This window comes from Cannabis sativa, chromosome 6 (assembly GCF_029168945.1).
Source record: "Cannabis sativa cultivar Pink pepper isolate KNU-18-1 chromosome 6, ASM2916894v1, whole genome shotgun sequence".
In the NCBI taxonomy this organism is placed as follows: domain Eukaryota; kingdom Viridiplantae; phylum Streptophyta; class Magnoliopsida; order Rosales; family Cannabaceae; genus Cannabis; species Cannabis sativa.
Window position 1 is genome coordinate 56780229 of NC_083606.1, and position 7206 is coordinate 56787434.

The following is a 7206-nucleotide window of genomic DNA, read 5'->3' on the forward strand; positions in this document are numbered from 1 at the left end:
AGATAAAATCGCAATTATTTTTCACGAAAATTTTACAAACATCAATCAATCATCAAATAACACTCAATACAACATGATACCATCCAAAGAACATACGAACAATCGTTTTAAAATCCAAATTTCTTGCAAGTAAATCAATTACCATGGCTCTGATACCAGTTGTTAGAATTTATTTTACCAGGATCTTAGATCTACTCACAAGTATGTTTATTAACACCCTAAATATGAACTTTCTAAAACGATGAAATAAACACATATAAAGTTTAGGAAACCTTACATTGGGTGCAGCGGAATAATATGACTCCTTCCGTTCAGATATCTAGCCCTTGATTCCTTTCTGTACCAGAGCATTATCAATATCTGAACCTGGATCTCTTTCTCTGAATCTTTGATGCTGAAACTCCTTTTGCTGAATGTCTTTCTTCACGATCTTCCTCACTATGATTGAGGTATCACTTGCTGTGTGTGGGCACTACTCATACACTAAGGATTTCGAAATTGAAGAGGGAAGGAGAAAGAGAAGGGTCAGCCAAAGATAGGGAGAGAGAAGGCTCAGTTTTTTCTGAATCAGAAGTGTAGAAATTTAAGTGTAAATTTCCTGAAGCCTTCACTATCTATTTATAGCATTCCACTAGGGTTAGGTTTGAATTATTTGACATTAAAATAATGAAAAAATCAGTTTAAATTTCCTACAAAAGTGGCTGGCCCTATACAAGTGGATTTGGGCCTCACTTTTTGCAATTTTGCAGTTTTATCTTTTCTGCATCTGATTTTCTCAAAAACGCCAATTTTCTAATTCAACCATTTAAATGTCAATTCTAACTATTTAATAACTATAAATAATTATTAAATAATATTGTCATTTATCATATTTATTAATTGAACCATACAAAGTATCATAATTAACAAATATGCCCCTAAAACTCTTTCTTTACAATTTCGCCCTTACTTAGTGAAAAATTCACAAATAGACATAGTCTAATTTGAGAATTATAATTGATTAATCAAAACCAATTACATGAGTCTTACAAGCAATATTATCTCAACTAGTGCGGGGACCATGGGTCTATATAACCGAGCTTCCAATAAGTAGATCAAGAATTTAGCACTAAAATTCACTAACTTATTAATTCTTCGTTGAATCCACGCATAGAACTTAGAATTGCACTCTCAGTATATAGAATGCTCTATATGTTCCACCATATAGACGCATCATTAGTTATCCATTGTTATAATCCTAATTTGATCAATGATCCTCTATATGAATGATCTACACAGTAAAGGGATTAAATTACCGTAACACCCTACTATGTATTTTATCCTTAAAACACTTGACCCCGTATAAATGATATTTCAGCTTATGTGAAATGAGATCTCCACCATTTATTTTCGTTTGGTCAAGCTCGAAGGAGATCATCCTTTGCTTACTATTCGTCAGATAGAAGCTATAGATTTCATGTTTATGCTAGCGCTCCCACTCAATTGCACTACCGTGTTCCCAAAATGTACGTATCACCCTGACCTAAAAGTAGGCTTAACTAACAAATCAAAGAACACGAATAGCCTTTCAAGATTGAGCCTAATCATAACAGGATTAAGAACATTTGATCTAGGATCAACTAGGCGATATTGACTTGAATAGATTTTACGGTAAGTTTAATTAAATCTAAGTCAAAGTTCAATATCGGTCCCTTCCGATGCATACTCCATGCATCCAACCTGAGCTTTACTTTAACCAATGTTCTGGAAAGAACATAGTATTTCTCCAAATACAAGTAAACTCTTGTTGTAGATTATCATATCAGTAAAACCCTGTGTCTGATAAATCTAGGAAACTTTATTCACATAGTCATGTTTACTTTCCAATGTGTTGACGGCACAATAAACAGGATCAAGTATGTGAAAAGGGTTTCAGATAAATCTATACATTATGTACATATAATCATGAAATAAATCATGTGAACCATGCAACATTAAATGTTATTTCTGATCTATATTAATAAGTAAATCTGATTATATTGAAATGAGTTTTATTTAGGGCATAAAACCCAACAACCTTATCCTCAGAGACTCCGAAAGACCAATCTAGACAAGCAGTTCACAAAATTCCTAGAGGTCTTTAAAAGACTACACATCAACATTCCTTTTGCTGAAGCCTTGGAACAAATGCCCCGTTATGTGAAGTTCATGAAGGAGATATTGTCTAAGAAGAGAAAAATGGAGGACTATGAAACAGTGGCATTAACTGAGGAGTGTAGCGCCATTTTGCAAAAGAAACTACCACCCAAGCTTAAAGATCCGGGTAGTTTCAATATTCCATGCTCTATAGGGGGTTCGGTGGAAACTAAAGCTCTATGTGATCTGGGAGCAAGCGTTAATCTAATGCCATTGTCTGTCTTCAAAAGGCTAGGATTGGGAAAAGCAAAGCCTACAATAGTGACTTTACAACTGGCAGATCGTTCTTTGACTCATCCTCGTGGGATAATTGAAGATGTACTGGTGAAGGTTGGTAAGTTTATCTTTCCTGCTGATTTCCTAATTCTTGATATGGAGGAAGATTCAACTATTCCCATTATTTTGGGAAGACCATTCTTAGCCACGGGGCGAGCATTAATAGATGTTCAAAAGGGGGAGTTAAAGTTGTGAGTGCAAGATGAAGAGGTCAGTTTTAATGTTTTTGCCCCAACCGACATTCCTACCTGTTGCAAGATTGAGATGGTGAAGGGTTCTTTTGTTAAAGCTGATAAGAAGAAAGCAAAGCCTAAAGAGGGACTTCGAACGATTCGGCGGCGTTGGAAAAGATTGATGTGTGGTAATTCTGAAAGTGAACTTACTCTTGTGCAAAACTCTGAAATTAGCAACATTGGAGGTCAATTTTCTTCATTTGGTACAAGGACCCTATTGGATGCAAGAGGTGGACTTAATCCAATTTTAAGTAGTATTGAGGCCAAACCCCTTCTAATGGGGGTTCAGGTAAGTCCTTCTCACCTTGAATTTTATATCACATTGGGGACAATGTGAATCTTTAGTTTGGGGGGAGGGATTTAAAAATTTTATTTTCTGCTTTAATTTTCTGTTTTTAGTTAGGAATGGGCAATAAGCTAGAAGATAATTGTGTGCTGGTGTTTATTGTAATGTGCTCTGAAATTGCAAAATAAATGTGTGCTTAATTCTGTTAACTCTTTGGATTAGTTTGGATGCTTGTATAACATGTGTAAGAATGCAATTTGATGATCTATGAAATATGTTATAATTGTTTTACTATGGTTTGTGGTAAGATTGACTGGATAGCTTAGAACTTGCATGTCTTATTCTTTTGAGGCGAAATCCTTGACAACATTCAATAGGAATATGATTTAGGCATTTGTTGGATAGTTTGAGCCTTTCAAGCCTACCATGAAATGATTATCCTTAGTTAACCCTCTTGAGCCTAAACTTGTTTTGTTCTTCACCTGTTGAACCGAAATATGTATCCACACTGTTAATTTTTGTCCTCACTATTTTATCAAAGATATCATAAGCTATATAATTAGTTTGGGGGAGCGAAATGCATGGTGTGAGAAAAGATAGAAAAAAACTTGCAAGATTGAGAAAAAAAATAGATATGTGGTAAGATCAATATCACTGAAAAAAAAAAAGAAAAAAAGAAAAGAAAAAAACATGATTCAAGAAAAGAATAATAAAATTCAGTGATGTTGAGAAAAAGAAAGAAAATAATTTTTCTCAATCATGGCGAGTTGTGGGAACACTTTGGGAAATTTGAAATTAGAAGAAGCTTGTGGGTTATTTTTGTGCTTATGATATCTTTAGCTAAAATTGTTTTTCATTTTCCAAACATCTATACCATACTTTCTAAACCTCAAAAAGCCCTATTGATTCTGAAATGATGTTGTCAATATTAGTGGAGAGAGGTAAGCATGCAAGCATATGAGTTATCGGGTGGTGGAATGGTTGAAAAGAGTAAAACCATTATAACATTGTTTCGATTGTGAAGTCATCTTGTGTTTGTACAGTATGTGACAAACTAAGCATCTAATTTAATTGTTAGAGTTGGTAGAATTGAAATTCTAGTTTGAGCAATGGAAGAGAACAACACATGAGCAGTAGTATTGTGATTAACTCTTAGCGTAGTTAGTAGATTAGTAGTTAGTAGTATTCATCTTACTCGAGGGCGAGTAAGAATCTAGTTTGGGGGAATTTGATAGGCTAAAATTAGTCTAAGTTTCGGGTCATATTTTCAGTTAGTTTTCACTCTTTGTTTCTAGTTTTAGGGCTATATTACGCTTGATTCTTTTGTTTCAGGTCCTCGGGTGTTTAAAGAAAGTATGTACAAGAATTGAGGAAAAGTAGTGAAAGAATCGAGAAGAAAAACCAAGAATTGTGTCGCTGCCTGTTCCAGTCGCGACGGGGAACATGCCAGTCACGACGGGAACTGGCAGAGAGGATCTCGAAGTTTCAAAGTTTAACCCCGTCGCGACACGGGCATTGCCAGTCGCGACGGGGACCCAGAGACAGGATTTTTGGGCAGTTTCGTAATTTCACGAATTTTAAAGATGAGACTTGGTTTAAACAGAGAGAGCTCGTGAAAATTAGGGATTATTCAGATTTGGAGCCCTAGAAACAAAGGAGGAGGCTAGAAGAGCGACTTGTGGCGACCCGAATCAATTGCTTCAACTAGTTCTTTCTCTTCTCTTTAATTTTTCTATGCTATTTTCTATTTCAATGTTAATTATGGATTTGATTATGGATGTTTTGAACTAAACTCCTATTTAGGGAGGATGATGAATGTTGTTTAAAGTTTTTGCCTAGTTAATGAATAATTGTCATTCCTCCATCTTGATTGTGAAATTATCTATATTCGTGTTTAATTCCATGTGTAAGCTTGATCACCTTCTACATGTTCTATGATCTCAATTTAAAATCTGAAAAGTGAGAATTGAGAATGCTAAAATTGGATAATCTAGGTTTTAATGTGAAACGAAAGTATTTGCATAGCCTTTGTGACATTTAGATTATTGCTTAATGCTGATTTCATGTTAGTTTAATTAAGAGATTAATTAAAGAGCATGTGATTTAGAACCTAAAAGATCTAAAAAGAGTTAGGTTAATTTATAATCTGTCATTCACATCAAGAAAAAGGATAGCAATTAGGCATTAACAATTGGGTAGACAAACAACAAGATTCTTCTCCCTATTTTCTCATCTTGATTAATATTCACTTGTTTCTTTAAGTTTCTTGAATTACTTTTATTTTGTTTAAATCTTGAAAATTATTGATTTGCCAAATAGAATCATAAGTATAATTTAGTGGTAATTAATCCAATTACCTGTGGTTCGACCTCACTTGCGTGAGTTTACTACTTGATTGCGTGCACTTGCGTATTGTTTTGCAATTTTCGTAACAAAAGTTCTTGAAAGAAATTTATTACCCTCATACCTCTCTAGGCTGCCAAATCTTAGAAATCTTCTTTGATTTGTAGATCTATTTTGTGAGGTAGAGATTTGCTTTGAATAGATCATCATCTGTGTGTTTTCTTCCTTTGGCACTACTGTTAATTTCTTGATTGATCCTGATGGTAACAGGAAGGAGGATTTTATTCTGAATTCCTTCATAAAGGAGGAGGCTGATTCTATTTTGCCTACTTCTAGAACTCATTGCCCTTCAAAGGATAGGCTTATTTGGCACCATGAGCAGTTTGGTTGTTATACGGTTCGTAGGCTCTTTTGGGGTTTCTCAGTGTGGTCCAAGCTCTAGAATTGATGTTGCCTGTTAAAGTGAAATATTTTCGGTGAAAAAAAGACCATAATTGGCTTCCTACTTTCTCCAATTTAGCAAATAGAGGTATTCAGGTGAACACCCTTTGTCCTCTTTTTGCTAAAGGCGCCGAGACAATTCACCATGCTCTTTGGTCTTGTGATGCGTTGAGGTAGATTCAAGATTCTTTGGTTGGCCTAGTTTTCGTTCCATTTATCTCAGGTTTGGATTTTTACGAGTATTTGTTGTCTCTCTTTAATGTGTCCCCCATTTCTAGTCTTGAGAAGTTAATTGTTTGCTTTTGGAGAATTTGGTATAGACGTAATATCCTTGTTAATGAGAAGAAACTAATCCATGATATATTTATTGTTGAGTAGAGCTTTGAATTCCTTGATTGTTACTATAAGACCAATAGCTTGTCTGACCACACACCAAATGCTAGCCTCGTTCTGACTGTTATACACAGGTGGGAGAAGCCCCCGACTGAGGTTACTAAAATGAATTGTGATGACAATGTGGATAGTATGAAGGCTAGAGCAAGATTCAGAGTGATTTTGCGGGCATCTCCTGTTTTGGTTTTGGCTACGGCCATTTGGCCTTTTGTGGTTGTGTTCGTCTTGGCTATTCTCATGTGTTTGTGGAGTTTGATTGTATCAATGTCGTCAATGCCTTTCCGAATCAATTGATTGTATCAATGTCGTCAATGCCTTTCCGAATCAATCTATTGATCATTTACATTTTGGTTGTATTATTAGAAATACTTTAGCTTATTGTAATCATCTTAATGTTTTTTTCTTCTCTTATTGTCTTAGGATTGTCAATAGTGTGGAAAACTAACTTTTTTTATAATGATCATTATATTTGATGACCTGGCTACTTAAGTTGTATTAGCTCTTACAAGCCTATTCTTATTGATTAATATTATTATCTTGGTACTCTTTTTTTTTTTTTCAGATTTCTCTCATTAGTTTTACTTAAGAAGTTTAAATAAGACCATATATTTGTTTTTTAAAAAAAATGTGAACCAATCTAAATAAGACTTACCTGAAAGATAAATTCTCATTTTCCTCGATGAATATTCAAGATATGATCAAATATATACACATATTTAAATATGTGATATAGACATTGTCATAGTCTCTTTGGATTTAACATTTGTTGCTAACATTAGGGTGGTGAATATGATATCGATGGCAGGCTAGCAAAAACAAAGTTATATGACAATCAAGTGAAGGACCTCGATTAGGCATATAACCTTTTAATATATGTTAACATTGACAGGCACATACAAATGAAAAGGCTGAGAAGAAAAGGGAAGAGAATGAATTTTGAAGGAGCAATGTTGTACCGAAAACTAAGGTTCGATTTTGAAAGTCATATTTTGTACCTTTTTTTTTAGTGCATTTTACACCATATTTTAAGGATATAATTTTCCTTTTGGTAGTTTCGAC